Here is a 19,467-nt window from a genome sequence, read left to right as displayed (position 1 = left end):
GGTGTGTTACGATGCTCAAATAGCTGGTGGTGGAAAAGATCCATGTCGTACAGCATTGTGCTATTGGCCTTGCCCACTGTTACAAATACATAGTTCTGATATCCAACAATAACAATGTGGGAGATTTGAAGGAGCCCACAGGAGCGGGAAACGTGGTGTGCCGGGTGACTTCATTACCTGGGATGTGAAATTTTGATTTCCTCGATGGTGGGTTGAGATGCAGAGATAAAGTCAGCGGCATGTTTGTGACGTGTCGAGAGTTACGCTGGCCTGTGGTGGCTTCCTACTTGTAATACATTTGCATGCCATGAATACTCGTGAACGTGTAATGGTTTTTAATAAAGTCCTACCCTCGGGATAAATTCAGCGGCTCACAGGAATCTCGAGGCACCCGATTCATGATGCCAGTACCACTCCACTTTGTGCAGCTGTGTGTAAGGTCAGCGGTTTTTCCTTGTTTAACTCTACATCACAAAGAGGGGAGTAGGAGAATGGCAGCTTTCATGGAGGCTCAGGACCGGCCATGGTGAGAGAGCGGTGGGAGGGGAGGTGTGGAGTGGGGTTGGGGTCACGAAGGAGTGGAAGAGGGGTCCAAGGGAGGGCAGACGATGGGGTCGGGAGCATGGAAGAGTGAAATGGGAAGGGTCTGGCATCCATCCTGGGTGTGGTGGGAGGTTGGGCTGGGGGTGGAAGGGACAGTCAGTCAAGGTAAGAAAATGAGAGACCTAAAGGTGGGTGGCAGTAGTGTCCAGATGTACGTCAGTCGCAGAATGTTAGTTGACAGAGTCCTTACAGGGCTTTGTGTTCACCTACAACATTTCAATTACACCCTCTGACAGTGATCTCAGACAATGTCCTTCACCATACAGAGAAGGGAGGACCAGCTGAGCCCCCGTCCCACAGAGTGGCAAATACAACGCTGGACATCAATGTGAACATTCAATGAAGAGTGAATACAAAAACACAGCATTGTTTCTTCCACAGTAAAGGAAACGCCCCTAACTCTCCTGTAACCATCAATGTGTGCCAGCCATGAGGTGTGCCAGCACATTAGCTCTCTGACTAAGCGAGTCTCAACAAATAGTGAACGATGCACACATGAAAGAATGGAAAGCAATGTAATGTTAGATATTTACAAGTGAAATTTAATCTTGAAAAACCACCATGCCAAATCTGTGCTCTCAAGTCTTACGTTAACGGAGTTGGTCAGGAAAGTTGTGGCCGTGATGCACAGTCTCCCTGTTTGACCAGGAGGCTCTTTTATAGGTCGGCTGCAGCTGGTGCATTGTCAGCTGATGGCGGGTTTCACCAATGAAAAGCATCCCCCGCCATTGAATCGCACGAACTTTCAATGCACGTCACCAGCACTTTGAGCTTTAATTGTAATTGTGTGGGAAACGGAAGAAAGAGAGAGACAATGCCAGTGGCGCACAGTTCCAGTTACAGCGTCAGGAATGGCATGCTGTTGACAAAACTCTGGCCAATAAGTCAGAAGCAGGAAATAAGCTGCTAAAAGGGATCATTGGAGATACTCTACATGACCACCTCAATCGGGAAAAGGTTATCAGAAACTTTTGACATTGTACCTGGAAGGAAGATCTTGGCCCTAAATTTCCTCATTGTCTTCAGAATGCTGCTGTCACGGTGCTTTTGCACTGAAAAGATTGAGGAAATTTGCATCTTGGCACATTTGGGTACTTTAAGCTGTTACTGCACCAAACACAAGTCTGCATGTTTTTCTAACAGTGCACACCGTTACACCTGTAGGCTTCATTTACATGGCTCCACTCTTCAAGCACACAGGTTTACACCATTACTCCAAATGGTGTAACGTTACACCCAAAAGAAGTCATGTCCAACAGCTTCCCCTCAGCACTCTGGACAGGTGTAACTGAGGAGCTGGAAAGGGCACCTACTTCCCTTACCGTCTGTAGGCTTCTGAGGGATGTTTAACCCTGTCCTTCACATTTTTTTCAAGTTACAGACACCTGCTCTTCATTTTACCTTTAGTGCTTTCCTAACTTCACGAAGCTGAAATTTGAGACTCCCAACTTACCCAAGCCCCAAATGCATCATTGACTCTGGACAAGTCTGTGCCATCAAAGAGAAGAGGATTGCAGCAGCGGGTTGAGGCCAGGAGAATCTCAAGGCATGACAGAGGACAGCTGCACATCAGCCACATGTGTGCAGGCCACACTGAAGATTTTCAGACTTGACACACACTGTGCGTATTTGCACAGTGGAAATCGCATTCCAATCCTTCATTCCACAGTGGCACATAAAATGACAAAAGCATTTTTTTGACACAAAATGAAGCAACTTTAGCTTAAAAATTCCAGCTGAGTCCTAACAACCAACTCAAACACAGTTGATTTACAGCAACTCCAAGGTCCTAAACTGACATGGACAACAGTTCCTCGTGAGAAGCTTAAACTCAGACTGAAAGAGGTTCAATTGGTTTGTGGGAAAATAAATGAACTAGATCAAAGCTGGAGTGAGCTTTGACTGGGCACAGTTTTCAAACAGCTTTTACCAAACCGACATCTATGGGTAATCCCGCAATAATCCAAAAGTCAATGGGTCATGGAATTTCAAAACCACAGCAACGTGAGCCCAAACAAAACTAGACTTTAAATAATTGTCACACAGATGCTGCAGAATGTACAAAGCATCACATGAGTTCAGATGAACTCACTCAATTGAATACCACTTTGGCTGGAATTTGACAGGCCTTTGCGGAGTAGGAATCTTGGGGGGTTGGGATTAATTAGAGACGATGTGAAATTTCGGTTTTGCAAAGGCAGGTTGAGAGTAAAAGTCAGCGGCGTTGTAGTGGGCTCCGGGGGCAGGATCCTGTTTACATCCCATGAATACTCATTGCATCAAAACGTTTTCAAATGAAGATCTACCTTCAAGATTAAGCCAGAGACGCACGGGAAACCTGTGGCTCATTTAAAGGTGGCATGCATCACATCAGTCAAGTCTGTCCATTTGGATCTGCTGTGGTCGGTTGACTTTGGTGAACTCTGTGGCATTGGGGGAGGGGAGTAGGATAATGGCAGCTCGGGTGAAGTGGCAGTGGTTCGGGGCTGGATGGGAGGGTGGTTTGGGTCAGGGGCATCTATGGGAGTAAAGGACTTCAGGGAAGGGGTGGGGGTGCAGATTGGGGGGCCGGGGCGTGGAACTGCAACATGAGGAGCCAGACGTTTGGGTGGGGTTGGAGGGGAAGAGCAGTTCGGAAATGCAAAAGGAGGGCTCTAAAGGACTGGTTCAGTACTGTCCACTGTTAGGTCCTGGGGTGTCTAAAAAAAAAGGAAGCTGTCTGACATGGGGAACGCCGACACTTACATGGCAGGTCCAATCTGAGATCGGGATAGGCGAGCATCCAGGATTGGAGGAAGGATATCGACAGGGAGGGGCTTAGGCTCCATTGTCACTGTTACAGGGGCCAGGGTGATGGCTGTAGGTTCGAGGGTGACAGGAGGAGGCTGCCAGTCACCAAAAAATTTCAAAGCTGGCACTGCAGGTGGTTGAGCCCTTCTCTCGGTCGCCCTCAGTCCTCCCTGCCTGCAGAGGTGAGCCTTCCAAACCCCACCCCGACCTGGAACTGAGTCAGATGATGGTAGGGGTTGGGGGTGGGGGTGGGAACCCGTCATGTGATTGTATGTGTGACAAGTGTCGGCCACTCAAACTTACAAATTGCCCTGTGATTGTGTGTGTGTGTGTGTGTGTGTATGTGTGTGGGGTAGCGTGCGACATGTGAGCAGGAGTGGAGTCCACTTCCTGTCCTCCCGTCAAGAGCCGCTCACTTCTTATTAAATTCCGCCATTATCAGCTCTATCCCTGGATGCCGGAGGTTTGTCACCGGCCAACCAATCTCCACAGCTGCAGCAGCTCAATTCCCAAATTCCTGTCCCTGAAGATGAAGCATTTTCAGCGAGATTGAAAATGTTAAATTCGGCTGTAAGTGAGGTTGCCAACGACAGCATTAAGAGATTCACCTTGCCCTTGGTAAGGCAAAATGGACGTGGAATCGCTGATTGCCAAGGGAAAGGAAAACCAGGGTAAGCCTTGTGCAGGTGTGTGAGCCTCAGTGTGTCTGGAGCGTGTCGGTGCAGGTCATCACCCTTTAGCAGGGTTCGAAACTTTGGCCCAGATCTGCCAGTCTCCAGACAGTCGCACCCCAGAGGTACCCCAGAAGATGCACTGGAGAACCGCTCAGAGGTCTCCAGGCAAGTTTCAACTTCCATTGGCCAATCATACCTGGAACTCTTGAAATTCCAATTTAAAGTTGGAGACTTCCGATGATCCCAACTCACTTACCTGAATAGTTGCCCAGGAAATGTTAGAAAAATTAAAACCAGTTCTAACCCCTGGGCAACTGTACTTCTGACCCCCACAACTACCAGACCCCCCGACCACCCGACTACTCACCAAGCCCCCGACTACCCCCATCTCCTTACTACCCCCTACGCCCCCACCCTGAACACCCACTGGACCCCACCCAATAACTATCCCCAACCCCTGACCACATTCCCAACCTGTCTACACCCTATAGGTCACCCCCCCACAACCACCCGACTAACTCCCAAGAACCTCCCCACCCCAACTGCCCTCCCGGCCCCCTGGACTACCTCCCCACTCCTCAACTACACCCCTGAATATCGCCCCACTGGAGACCCTGACTACCCTCCTTGTCCAAATACCCCCCACCCCCCAACTACACCCCGACCCTTCAATTATCACCTCACCCCGACTGCACAATCACACCCCCAATCCCCACACCACCGCCTCCCCATCGACTATCCCCCCTGAATACCTGACACCACCCCCACCCCACCCCAACAATTCACCCACTTACCTTCTTTCCATAGCTTATCAAAATGGCTGGGACAGTTAAACCCACCAGAATACGGCAGCTAGTGCCGTAAAAAAGGGGGTGTGGTTTGGCTTCCCCCCCCAACACTCCTACACTCCGAGGGAAGGACCCCAGAGGAGCTGGTGGGCTCCACGTTTCTCAGGAGGCTGGGGTCGGTGGTCCTGGTGTGAAACGCCGAGCTCCAGGGTAGGGGAACTAAACAGGGGCAGAGAGGTCATCCGGCGGCGATTGCCATTCTTCAGAAGGTTCGGCATCCACGGCCTTTTGCTTCCACTGCAACACTGAGGCATTAACGGCGCAATTGTCTACGATTTTACTTGGCCCGTCCAATTGGCGGGCAGGCGAATTGACCAGGCGGCCTTTACCATTTTCCATGAAACCTCGACCAAGGGCGGGATGAAATCTTCAATAAAAGGAAATATCTGGGGCGACAGCATTTTTTATGAGGTTTGCTTTCAGCTGCTTGATTGTGCTGCATGGACACTTTCTTTTTGTAGCTTTTTATTGCTTCGTTTCATTCCTTGCGGGTCTGCAGATCCCTGAGGTGGCCGACTGCCTTCACAGCGCTCACCCACGCCCGTGGTGACATCATCGCCCACCTTCTTCCCTTCCCCCCCCCCCACCACCGACCCTGGCAGCGCTGAGATTTTCAGCGCCCGTTAACTGGCCAACCAGCCTGAAATCGTGGTCAGGGGCTGTTGGGGGCCCATTTCCCGGCTGTTCTCAGGCCCGCCGATTGCACACGGCCAACGAGGGGAAAATTCAGGCCCTTGTGGGGATTTTCACCGGCCTGACAGTGGAAGCTGACCACCTGAAGGCCCATCCCGGCTTGGTCCAGCAGCACTGTCATGGAGTTTGCCAGCAGCTCCAAGGCCTGCAGCTTGCCCTCAGCCATCTTAAAGCCGGGCTGTCCAAAACCCAATGCATCTCAGTGCATCATCACCAGGGTTCTCTTGTACCCCACCCCCATCAAAGCTCTCACCTGAGTTCTGTACGGCGGCACCGAAGGGCCGAATGGCCTACTCCTGCTTCTCCTGCAGGCAGCTTCATGATTGGAAAATTCAGTGCTGGAGCAGCGAGGCAGCCATTCGCTTCAATGGAGAAATGAGGCGGGGCACACCAAAATTGCATTGTACCCACCACCCCCCACCCCCAGGTTTCAACAGCAGTCAGCCAACCACGACCCCCACACCCAAAGAACAGGGCTGAACAACTTTCTAGGCTCCAACGTTTTTGGAAGTTGAGGATATCAAGGGATAGAATCATAGATATAGCACAGAAAGAGGCCATTTCACCCATCATGTATGTGCCAGCTCTTTGATAATGCTATCTCATTACTCCCATAGCACTGTAATTTGTTTTTTCCTTCAAGTATTTATCCTATTCACTTTTGAATATTCTTATAGAATCTGCTTCAGCACCCTTTTAGGCAATGCATTCCAGATTGTAGCAATTCACTGTAAAATAAATAGTTTCCTCATGTAACCTCTGGTAATTTTGCCAATTACCTTAAATCTGTGTCTCCTGGCTGCAAACCCTTCTGTCACTGGAAACAGTTTCTCTCAAATTATTCGATCAAAGCCACTCATGACTTTGAACACCTATCAAATCTCCTCTTAACCCTCTCGGTTCTAAGAAGAGCAGCAGCCGTGTCTTCAGCCTCTCCCTATAACTGAGGTACCTCATCCCCGCCGCCAGACATCGGGAAAGTCATTTTAATACACCTGCTTATCATTATAAGCCCTGTCCGCCGGAATCATCCCCCAACTCTGGATCACCCAGGCATGTCTTGTGATTGCACGCCAACGTGTTTCACAACTGAACATAAGCAACTTGCACCTGTAGAGCTCCACTTTGCTCGGGACTTTGAGATTTGTTTGTCTACCTTGCTTCAGGCAGCACTCGTGGCCATCAGCGCCAAGTTTCGCGTGCATCACTACATAACATTTAGGGGGGCTCATGGGCAGGTGTCTACCTACCGGGCCAGCCGTAAGGTGGGGGTGGCTTTTCAACAGCTGCAGGGCTAGGGTTTGCTTGGGGAAGGGAGAGAAGTGGCCTCAGGCCAGGGGAGAGGCTGCAACGCGAGGGCTGTACTGGGGAAGTGGGGGGGTATCCCAAGGTGTGTGTGGGGGCACATGTTGATCTGTGCAAGTGGCCTCAGGAGGCTGAGGACTGAGGGAGCAGCCTCCGGAGGAGAAGAGGCCAGACAGAGATGTGAGGGTGTGTGTGTGAGAGAGTGAGTGGTGATGTCCCTTGAGCTGGCAGTGAGAGAGGTGCCAGTGAGTGTGTGATGGGCTTGAGTGTGTGAGTTTACAGTGATGAGATGGTTGCCTTAACCTGGTAGCACGGATGAGATTATGCATCCTCTTTCTGCACTGGATGGTGAACCTCTTCTGTGCAGTGTTGGTACTGACCACCACTGCCACCGCCTCCCAAGCCAGGGTGGTGACACTGATGGGCCTCCTGAGGCCAGGGTGGGGGTAGAGGACATGGCGGCGGGCTCTAACAATGTCCAGAAGGCGTCCCAGAGATGTGTCACCGAATCGGGGAGCCCTCTTGCCTTTCAGGCCCATGTCTTCTGTGCTGTGGTCCTGGGCTGGGAGCACTGAGAGGTATGCACGCGGCTGCACTTTAAACATGGTGCCCAGCGCGAAGAAACAGTGACATGATGGCACGGTGGGCGCATCTGAGGCTGCCCGCCAGCAAAATGGCGTGTTTACTGGGAATGTAGGATCAATGAGGTGGGATTGGGATAATACATAAGATCATAAGAACTAGGAGCAGGAGTAGGCAATTCAGCTCCTCGAGCCTGCCCCGCCATTCAACACGATCATGGCTGATCTCATTTCGGCCTCAACTCCAATTTCCCACCCTCTCCCCATAACCTTTCAACCCGTTACTAATTAAAAATCTGTCTATCTCCTCCTTAAATTTATTCAGCGTCCCGGCATCCACTGCACTCTGAGGTAGTGAATTCCACAGATTCACGACCCTTTGAGAAAAGTAATTCCTCCTCATCTCTGATTTAAATCTACCACCCCTTAGCCTAAAACTATGGCCTCTCGTTCTAGAGTGCTCCACAAGGGGAAACATCCGCTCCACGTCTACTTTGACTATCCCTTTTAGCATCTTATTTACCTCAATTAGATCTCCTCTCATCCTTCTAAACTCTAGCAAGTATAGTCCTAAACTGCTCCATCTCTCTTCATAAGACAAGCCCCGCATCTCTGGAATCAATCTAGTGAACCTCCTCTGAACCGCCTCCAGTGCAACTACATCCTTCCTCAAGTAAGGGGACCAAAACTGTGCACAGTACTCCAGGTGCGGTCTCACCAATGCCTTGTACAGTTGCAACAACACTTCCCTATTTTTATACTCTATTCCTTTAGCAATATATGCCAAAATTCCATTTGCCTTCCTTATTACCTGCTGTACCTGCATACTAGCTTTCAGCGATTCATGCATGAGGACACCCAGATCCCTCTGCACTGAAGCTTCTGAAGTTTCTCTCCATTTAAATAATAAGTCGCCTTTTTGTTCTTCCGACCAAAATGGATAACCTCACACTTACCCACGTTAAACTCCATCTGCCAAATTTTGGCCCATTCACCTAACCTGTCCATATCCATTTGTAAATTTCTTATTTCTTCATTTCCACTTACTTTCTCACCTATTTTGGCATCATCTGCAAATTTAGCTATAGTACCTTCTATCTCTGAATCCAAGTCATTAATATCGATTGTAAATAGTTGGGGCCCAAGGACCGAACCCTGTGGCACCCCACTAGTTACAGCTTGCCATCCAGAAAAAGACCCATTTATCCCGACTCTCTGCTTTCTGTTGGTTAGCCAATCCTCTATCCAAGCTAATATATTACCCCTAACTCCGCGTGTTCTTATCTTGTGTATTAATCTTTTGTGCGGCACCTTATCAAAGGCCTTCTGGAAGTCCAGATATACTACATCTACAGGATCCCCATTATCCACTTTGCTTGTCACATCTTCAAAGAACTCTAGCAAATTAGTCAATCACGATACGGCGTGAAAACCCACCACTGTGGCCGGCAGGTAAAATGTCCTTTTTTCCGCCCGCTACTGCACATAGTGCAAATCTGGGATGATTCCGCTCCTAGACTCTGTCACAAGGGGAAACATCCTTTCAGCATCCACCCTGTCAAGTCCCCTCATGATCTTATATGTTTCAATAAGGTCACCTCTTATTCTTCTAAACTCCAATGGATACAGGCCCAACCTGTCTAACCTTTCTTCATAAGCCTTTCATCCCAGGAAGGAGTTGAGTGAACCTTTTCTGAACTGCTTCTAACGCATTTATATAATTTGTTTAAAAATGAGATCAAAACTGTACACAGTACTCCAGATGTGGTCTCACCAATGCTCTGTACAACTGTAGTAAAACATCCCTACTTTTATATTCAATCCCCCTTGCAATAAACAACAACTTTCCATTTGCCTTCCTAATCACTTGCCGTACCTGATACTAACTTTTCCTGATTCATGTACCAGGACACCCAGATCCCTCTGTACCTCAGAGCTCTGTAATCTCTCTATTTAGCACAATACTCCAGCTGAGGTCTAAGCAGTAAAGATGGAGGACAACTTCCTTCCTTTGACATTCAATCCTGCCATTAATTTCGCTAATGGCCACTTTTTTCAACTCTCAATTTGTTTTGTCACCTTCAAAGATTTGTGAACAGCCCTCCATCCCCCAAATCTCCCTGTCCCTGCACCCCCTTTAAAATTGCATAATTTAGTCCATATTGCCTCTCCTCATTCTCCCTACAAAAATGTATTACCTCACACTTCCGGTGTTGAATTTCATCCCCCACATGTCTGCACGTTTTTTTACCAGTCCATGACCTTCTGAAATTTGTCACTGTTCTCCTCATTGCTTACAGCATTTCTGAGTTTTGTGGCAAACAGAGCGGTTGTCGAAGTACTGACTCTTGTGGGATACTACTGTATGTTGCCCTCTGGTCTAAAAAAACCACAGTTCACCACCACTCTCTGCTTTCTGTCTCCCAGTCAATTGTGTGTCCGTGCTGCCACAGTGCACTTAATCCCATGGATTTTAATTTTGCTGACAAGTCTATTTTAATGGTTGTGCCTATGTGAAAACGTTTTGTTTACACTCGATGCCCTGAAGTACAGTGTCCTACATTTCCACTGTTGGCCACACAGCGGCAGCAAATTCAGGGTTTAAAGTTGATTTTCTTCATGTAGGTACACCCAGGGCTGGCTAATGTGCTCCACTTCTCCCTTCTGTGGCCAAATAAAATAGTGTTGCTGTTTTACAGAAGATTCCCAAACCTTCAACATCTCCAGTTTGTGATTCGGTTGCTTCTGAAGGCACTTGGTATATTCCAGGCACCTTTCGTCTACCTGAAAATACTTCAAGAATAATGTAAAAACCATTATCACGTGATAGAATATAAAGAAATGGCATTTATATGCTATTGGATCTTTACATTCTAGATTCCAAGCTTTAAGTTTGACAAGTTTTTAATGGTTTATAAAGACTTTGTCCCTGATAAAAACTCAGAGGTGCCTCAGGAATGGAGGAGGCAGGAGGATCTGATATCATGTGGGAATCCCGGAATTAGGTTCAGTGTGTCTGTCTGCAGCATATTAAGTCAACTGCCTTATTATCACTTTGCTGAAAAGCGAAGACACGTTGCCGAAGATTTTCCTCTAGCACTCGAGCTTGGAATGTGGCTCATTTACGCTTGCTAGAAGTGACATATGTTCATACGCAGGGATCCCCTTCTCTGCAAACAAACCTTGTTCAAACCTTGCACTTTTTTTTGAATTACCTGAGAGCTTGGGGAGCTTATTGTTCTCCATTACTTTCTCCATGGTAAGCTCAGCCGATGAGAGTTGACTTGCCAGCCAATCAGCACCCTCTTCTCCTGTAGTATAAATTGTTGTGATGGGTTGAAATTTGGCATTCTCGTGTTTGTCCTGATGAATGCGAGATGAAAAGTTTCAGCAACATGTCTCTCTTTTCCGCAATATTCAAGTTCTGTACTACCTGGAATTTCAGCTGCTGAAAAAACTGAATGGAAAAAAACTGTGACATCACAGGAAGTTAGTAATTTGATTGGCTGATAAGTGCTTGGTGTAACAGACAGTGTGTTAATAGCCATCTTAGGACACCTGAGCTAAGATAGATTGATAAATGAAAAGAACTAAAACTTCTAATTAAAATAAAATAATTAAAATAAATACCTAAAACATGTACCTGTGTAATTAAGAAACGTAGGCAGTACTAGCATTTAACAAGCACAGTACATTGTGGTGTACATAGGAATTATTCTAAGCTAATTAAGAAAGTAATTAAATTAAACTAACTAAATAACATAAGTAACAATGGTAGGTCAGGTGTTATGTTGCAGATGTGGAATGTGGGCACTTTTGGACACCAGGGTGATCCACGACAAACACATCTGCAGAAAGTGTGAGCAGCTAGAGGAATCCCGGATCAGGGTTATTTAGCCGGAAGCCAAACTGCAGACACTGCACAACATCAGGGAGGGGGAGAAATACCTGGGCAACTTGTTCCAGAAAACAGTCACACCTCTTAGAATAAAGTCCTCTGTTTTTGGTCAGCGGTGAGGGACAGGAGGATGTGACCATGCGTGAGGCAGGTAAAGGGATCGAGCAGACAGTAGTGGAGGAACCTCAGACCTTGCAATTGTCAAACAGGTTTGTGATGCTCGCAACCTGTGTGGGCGAAAGCGAGGTCTGCAAGGTGGAGGAGCAGGCTGGCCATGGCATGATGGTACAGGAAGCTGATCAAGCTGGGGGGAGCAAACAGGAATGTGGTGGTAGTAGGGGAGAGTATAGTGAGGGGGATTGACACTCTTCTCTGCAGCAAAGAGTGAGAGTCCAGACGGCTGTGTTGCCTGCCCAGGGCCAGGGCTCGGGACATCTGCCCAGGGCTGGAGAGGAACTTGCAGTGGGAGGGGGAGGATCCAGTAGTCATGGTCTATGTAGGCACCATCGACATAGGCAGGACAAGGAAAGTGGTTCTGCATAGTTAGAATGAGGATCCAGGCACCAAAGTAAGAAGGAGAACCTCAAAGGTAATAATCTCTGGGGCCAGGATTTTCCCCCCCATTGTGGGGGAAGTTGAATGGTGGGCACTCACAGGCGCGCTTCCGATTGGCGCCCCCAATTGGGGGCGCAGCGCCATTTTACTTGGGTGAGCCAATTAAGGCCCGCCCAGTGTGACATCCGCATGGAAGTGTTATGCGCTCCCTGTGCAGGTGGGGATGGGGGGGGGACTCCCAAAATCGAATGTGTGCTCTTTAGCGCATGCGCACAGAAGAGTGCACTCATCTCCCTGAGGCTAAATGCAGCCTCAGGGAGATCGGCTCTAAATGTAAAAAAGCTAAAAATAGAAAAATTAAATTTCCCTAACGTGTCTCCTCAAGTGACAATGTCACATGAGTTGGGACATGTCCATAATTTTTACAAAGACTTTATTAGAATTTTTAAACACCTACATGAAACCTCATCCCACCCGTGGATGAGGTTTGATGCTTTTTCTAATTCGCGCCGGGGCTCCCGGCCTGTCCGCCAACCTTAAGGCTGGACGGGCAGGTCCACTAATTCGTTTAATGATTCTGTCAATGGCCTCAATTGGTCATTGACAGGTCGGTGGGCCTGCAGCTGAATTTGCTGCGCCCCCGCCTACCGGAAAATTTAAATGGGGCACGGTGACGTCGGGAGTTCCGCCCGACGACACCACGTGTCATTTTATGCATTGGCGAGCAGGCCCTGCCCCCACTTGCCGACGGGAAAATCCTGCCCTGGATTATTACCTGAGTCACATGCAAATTGGCTTAGGGCAAATAAGATTAGAGAGATGAATGCGTGGCTCAAAGACTGGTGTGGGAGAAGTGGGTTCCGGTTCTTGAGGCACTGGCACCAGTACTGGGGAAAGTGGGGGCTGTACCGTTGGGACGGTCTACACCTGAACTGTGCTGGGACCAGTGTTCTTGCCAGCTGCATAACGAGGGAAGTAGAGAGGGTTTTAAACAAAATAGTGGGGGCAAGAGATCAAATTTGGAAAGATGTGGTATATCAAAGAGTATAGACAAGGCAAGACAGAAAGGTATGGAAAATGATAAACAGACGGTGACAGGAAGGGGTAGAGAGTACATACCTAAGAGTAAATCGGCATGTAAAGCTAAAGGTTACTAAAGTAATAAAAGGACAAAACTTAAGGCTCTGTGTCTGAATGCACGTAGCATTCAAAACGAAACAGATGAACTTATAGTGCAAATTGAGATAAACAAGTACGATGTGATAGCCATTACAGAGACATGGCTGCAGGATGACATAGATTGGGACCTGAATATTGAAGGGTCCATGACATTTAGGAAGGTCAGGAAGCTAGGAAAGTTGGAGGGGTAGCTCTGTTAATTAAAGATAATTTAACAGCATAGAGAGGGATGACCTAAATTTAAGAAACCAGGATATTTGGGTAGAGATGAGAAATGATAAAGGAAAGTCACTTGTGGAGTGGTGTCCAGGCTCCCTAACAGCAACCACACAGTAGGAAGGGAAAAAGAAGAAATAATGGGAGCTTGTTAGAAAGGTGCGGTGATTATCATGGGGGATTTTAATCTACATATGGATTAAAAAAGACAGATGTGCAAGGGTAGCCTAAATGAGGAATTCATAGAATGTTTTCAGAATAGTTTCTTAGAACAGGACGTTCTGGAGCCAACCAGGCAGCAGGCTCTACTAGACCGGATATTGTGCGACGAGCTAGGATTAATTAATGACCTCATAGTGAAGGTGCCCCTAGGTAGCAATGATCATAATATGATTGAATTTTACATTCAGTTTGAGGGAAACAAGAGTGGGCCTAAGACTAGTATTTTAAACTTAAATAATGACAGCATTATGGGGGCATGAAAGCAGAGCTAGCTAAAGTGAACTGGCAACTTAAGTTAAGGGATAAGTCAATAGAGATGCAGTGGCAGACATTTAAGGGGAAATTTCAGATTACACAGAATAGATACATTCTAAAAGAAAGAAAAATTCAAAGGGGAGGACCCCCATCCATGGTTAACTAAAAAAGTTAAAGATAGTATCAAAGTTAAAGAGAAAGCATATAATTGTGCAAAGATGGGTGACAGGTCAAAAGATTGGACAGAATATAAAAAACAGCAAAGAATGACTAAAAGCTTAATAAGGAAGAAAATTAAAGTACAAGGGAAGGCTAGCTAGAAATATAAAGACAGATAGTAAGAGTTCCTATAGATACTTAAAATAGAAAAGAGTTAACAAAGTGAGCATTGGTCCTATAGAAATTGAGTCTGGGGAATTAATAATGGAAAATAAGGAGATGGCAGATGAATTGAACAGATATTTTGCATCGGTCTTCATTAAAGTGAATACAAGTAACATAGCTGTAAATCAGGAAATTGAAGGGAGGGAGGAATTGAAGAAAATTACAATCACCGGGGAAGTGGTACTGAGCAAATTGTTGGAGCTGTGGGCTGACAAGTCCCCGGGTCCTGACGGACTTCATACTACGGTCTTAAAAGAAGTGGCTGGTGAGATATTGATGAGTTGGTTTTAAGTTTCCTCGATTCAGGAAAGGTTCCATTATCTTGGAAAATAGCAAATGTAACTCCTTTATTCAAGCAGGAAGGGAGACAGAAAGCAGGAAACTACAGGCCAGTTAGCTTAACATCTGTCGTAGAAGCTATTATTAAAGACATTATAGCAGGGCGTTTAGAAAAATTCAAGGTAATCAGGCAGTGTGGAAATGATTTTGTGACAGAGAAATCATGTTTAACCAATTTACTGAAGTTCTTTGAAGAAGTAACATGTGCTGTGAATAAAGGGGATCCTGTGGATATACTTAGATTTTCAGGAGGCATTTGATAAGGTGCCACATCAAAGGTTATTATGGACCCTCCGAGTTCCCCTCAAAGGGCAGCCCGCCAAGTGCATGCCTTTCATATGTTGTTGTGAAACGTGTCGGCGTACGATCACGCCAACGTGGGCGGACGATCCAGTGTTGGGGGGGGAAAACTCCGGCGGGCTGGGCTTATAATGATATGCAGATCTATTACAATGAGGTTCCCGCCGTTCGATGCCGGGAAACGCAGCCCACCATCGGCGGGTGGAGAGGGCGATTGCAAACTGGTTTCACGACGTCACGAGACCGATTTTTGTCCTTCTCGCCATATTGTCCGTTCATGCCACGCTCGACGCCAGCGAGCACAGAAAATCCCCGCCCTCGTCTTGTTTTCAGTCGTGAATTTCAGGAAGACTGGGGGACCTGTGGCTGAAATATTAAATTTAGAAGTGTGTTCAAATAACATTCCAGTTGAATAGTTGGCACATGCTAATAGGCAGCCCACCTCTGCCCAAGGGATTGTTGCAAACCGATAATGAACCTGAATTAAACGCGAGCGTTGATGTGTTGGAACTGGCTTCCTGGCACACGCAGATATTTGCTGGATTTAACCCCCAACCTGCAACCGAACCTACATGTTCTTAACATCCCCCTTTATCTCACATTCTGCACCTTGAATTGTACTATTGCACAATTTCTTGTGTATGTAATTAAAAACTAAAAGCCAATTGCCAAAGTGTCATGCACAAACAGGGGGTTATTCACTGTTTCTTCAAGCTGTTTTCTTCTGAAGGTTGGGTGGTGGGGTAGGGGAAAGGAGGCTGGGGACCCAGCGCTCCAGGCAGGCCAAGAGGCCCTCCCTGTCTGTCGGAACACTGCAGCAGCTGTGGGCCACTCTTTGGAGAGGCTGTTCCCTCCCCCCCCCCCACATGGGCCTGGCTGCAAAAGCCATTGTTTTACTTTAACTTTTAAAAGGTTAGGGGAGGGGATCATCTCCATTTTGAAGCACCCTCTCCCTTACCTTCCATTGCATCTTGCTGCTTCTTTCAAGCTGGGAGACCTCTGATTGGCCCTTCAGCTTCAAGAGCCCAATCACCATCCTTAATTGGATGGCGAGGCTACACCGTGGTCATTAATTGGCTGCCGCAGAGAAAATCACAATGAGTGACCATTTCCCACGCAGTGGCCGGGATTTTCTGCCCCTGTTCACGGTTTGGGCCTGTTTGGTGGCGAGATCGAAGAATCTTGCAAGAAGGCCTTGGTCATGTTTCCTGGTGATGTAAATCCAGGTGGGATTGTCCCCTGACACCCCCACCCCCGCCCCCCCCCACCCCCACCCCCAGAGTGAAGGCAGATGGACTCCTCCAATGGGCCTTGCAATCTGAGGAGTGCAGCGGACATCCCTTCCTGATGTTCCCGAGCTTGCCTTTGCAGCTCCAGCAACTGTGACAGGACTGAGTCCAGAGGATCATCATCTGACTCGGACTCAGCAAACTTCTGGCCTCCAGCAGTCCTCCGAGTGCCGGGCACCTGGGAAGTCCCTGCCTCACCCGCTGTGGATCAGACAGTGCGATGTGCTCACCAGATTGTGACCCGAGGCTACTCTAGAACTAAGTCCCACTGAGACGTGTGTCTCTGCGCTGGTGGAGGGTGTGGGTGAGCGCTGTGATGGGTCTTCAATTAGGGTGTCATCAGATTTGTCTTCCGAGGTGTCTTCGGGGTTTGAACCGAGGACATGGCTCGTGGACCCCCCTCGGCTGTTTCCTAGATGTGCCTGAGAAAACAAGGAGAGTTAGTCAGTGCATGGCAGGGGACTGCGGAACAGGGGAACTCACTAACAGCCTGGTTGTCTGATGGATGTTGCACTGCTGGATCCTCACTTGAGGGAGCGTGGCCTACCTCACCATCAGCACAGGAACGGTCTAGGTCGTTTCCAGCCAACTGGGTGACCTTATTTTCAAAGTCTATGAGGACCTTGATGTCGGGCATTCCTCCACCATTCCTCTGCAACCTCTCCCTTTTGTTGTGTGCCAGCTTGTCCTGCATGAATACAGATGGAGAGGGCGTAAGCAGGACAGCTGCCAGGCCAGGTCAGAAGGATGCCTGGCATGTGTGGGCGGTGAGTGGCACTATGGACGGGATGAGGACATGATCCACAGGGCAGATGAAGGTGTGTGTGAGAGAGTGAGTGGTGATGCCCCTTGAACTGGCAGTGAGTCAGATTCCTGTGGATGTGTGATGGACATGTGAGAGTTGTCAAGGAAACAAGAAATTGTAATATTTTTCTTCTGTTAATAATCCTGTCATTTTTCATTTTTTTATGTACTGGAAGACAGGCTGTTGGGTTGTGTCAATATGGTAATTGGGGTAAGAGCCATAGTGACTGCAAGAGTCCAAAAGCAACAGTAAGAAGTGGTTTTGATATGTTCATGAACCAAGAGGAACTTCAATCAGAATTTACATAAAACAATAACAGGAATGGTTTTGAATTGAGTTGTTTTAGTTCAAAGGGGGATATACGCAGACTGTAAAGAGATGTAAATAAATAAGGTAAAGATAGGGTAAGTGTATTTTAAAAAACCTAAGAGCTAAAGTAAAGAAACGTCTAATCAGGTCTGGGAATAAAGCATTTCTAAAGAGGCTGGTTGAGACAATAGAGAGATGAAAGGGAAGGAATGCATTTAAAGAAATATTGATGCCTACATAAAGGTAGCTGGTCAGGTCTCCCAGAAGACAGTGTGAACAAGGCCAGACCTCAACACCCAGGTGCTGTTAGCTTCAGAGGACACCCCAAGAGGAAAAGGCACTGCGTGGTAAAAATTCTAAATTCGATAGATTTTAAATCCATAAGGATAGTTGCTGAGCAGAAAAGGGGAACGTTAGCTCTGAGGCCAATTAATTAAGATCTTGTGGAACTGTTTTAAAGTAATATTTATTGTGTGAAATCATTCTTGTGTTTAAGTGTAATTGTGCTTTGTTCTCTCTATTTTCTTTTAATAAACATATACTCTAATATAAATTTATCGCAAGTAGTCGGGGACATCACATCGTGATTTCAGAACCTCTCCTCATACTATACAAATTGCAAAAAAACATTTTGGCAGCTGTTTCAAGCTTCCCTCTGGGATTTGGGCAGCCCGGCGTTTACCATCAGCTGTGCCATAATAGTGTGTGTGAGTTGAGAATGATGAGAAGAGTGAATTACCCTGGCGGAACGAAGGAGATCATTCATCCTTGTTCGGCACTGGGTGGCTGTCCTCTTTTGCAGAGCATTGGCACAGACCACCGCTGCCACCACCTCCCACGCTGGAGTGGTAATCTTGCTTGCTGGTCTTTGCCCAGAGCAGGGGTAGAGGACCTCAGGGCAGTCCTCCGCTGTGTCCAGTAGCCGCTTGAGGGAGGGATCGCTAAATTTGGGAGAAGCATGATTCCTCCCTTCGGCAGACATGACTTCTCAGAAGCTTTCAATCCCTTAGCGAATGCCAGCTCTGTGCAGGGACGTCCTTTAAATATGGCACCCGGATTACTGAAGGCCTGAGGTGACGGCGGGCTAGGCGAATCAGAGGCCACTCCACCAGCGATCTGACATAAAACCCGTGCCTCTGAACAAAGTGCCACATGATACTATGGAAGAAAACTGCCTTTGCCGTCGGCGGGTCAAATACTGTTTTCCCCGCCCGATATTGGACGTTGCAAATTCCTGGGATGATTCCACCCAGTGTGACCTCCATTTCAGCCTGGCGGTGGGGTTCAATTCCCACAGGGAAAACCCTGCCCCTGAACTTTCCGAGTGGCTTTGAAGAGTGGTTCGGGCCACGCTAACGAAAGCCTTTCTTTAAATAACCTAAGAAGGTCCTGCTGGTTTGTCAACAGCTTCACCTAGTCAGCGATGTCACAGCCACACAAGATCAGGTTAAAATCCCATCGGGGTCCCACGCACATCCTGGGGCCTTATTTGCATTTGTCAATGAGACTCATGTCAGAGTCCGGCAGGAGACTCTCCCTTTGCCGAGATCCATGCTGTTGAAATTGAAGATCATCAGGAACGGAGGAGAACATGATGACTCTTCATTTTCACTGCTGTCCACTCTTTTCCCACCAATGGCAGGGAGTTAAATCGCCACGTACGATTCCCCCAAGGAGGCTATCGCAGGGCTGTGTGTAACCCTGTAACCAGGCCAGCAACCCACTTGCAGGATAGGGACAGCGTCTACCAAAGTAAAAAACATTGCCCTTTGTACCACTAGGTCTTTCCAGGCAACAGGGAGCGATGCCTGCTCAATCTCCCAACAGTCCACCGCAGCATCATTCAAGTCATAAGTGTCCTGCCTGCCCAAGTCATTCGAATCATCTGCTTACCCATGGAAAACATGCAATAATGTGATGGAAACCATACTCTTAAAGCTGGTTCAATTCCCCAAAGTGCTGCGTGTTATTGATAGCACACTAGCATACGTGAGGCCACTGAATGCTTTTTTAGGCAATGTTTGTGTACTGGACAATTAGGAAAATGTTGCCAGTTTCACTTCAATGTCGTTTGCCACGGACTCTTCCTCTTCCGTGGCCTACCTGCTCACATGACCTTACCCCAGCACTTCTGCCCTCACTCCTTCACTTCTGTTCCCACCCTTGCCTCCTGGTCCCTGTTCTTACCTTATACCAATGGCGCAAAGGTTTTGTCACTGGGT

At 47.6% G+C, this 19,467-nt stretch overlaps 1 long non-coding RNA gene across 1 annotated transcript in view; it reads left to right on the top strand.

Moving 5' to 3' along the window:
- Positions 1 to 19,467, top strand: part of LOC144684263 (uncharacterized) — a 49,714-nt gene that overhangs the window by 29,475 nt on the left and 772 nt on the right. The window lies entirely within an intron of this gene.

The sequence above is a fragment of the Cetorhinus maximus genome, chromosome 9 (assembly GCF_964194155.1).
Source record: "Cetorhinus maximus chromosome 9, sCetMax3.hap1.1, whole genome shotgun sequence".
NCBI classification, from domain to species: domain Eukaryota; kingdom Metazoa; phylum Chordata; class Chondrichthyes; order Lamniformes; family Cetorhinidae; genus Cetorhinus; species Cetorhinus maximus.
Note: the sequence above shows the minus strand (reverse complement) of the source record. Positions and strands in the feature narration are given on the sequence as shown.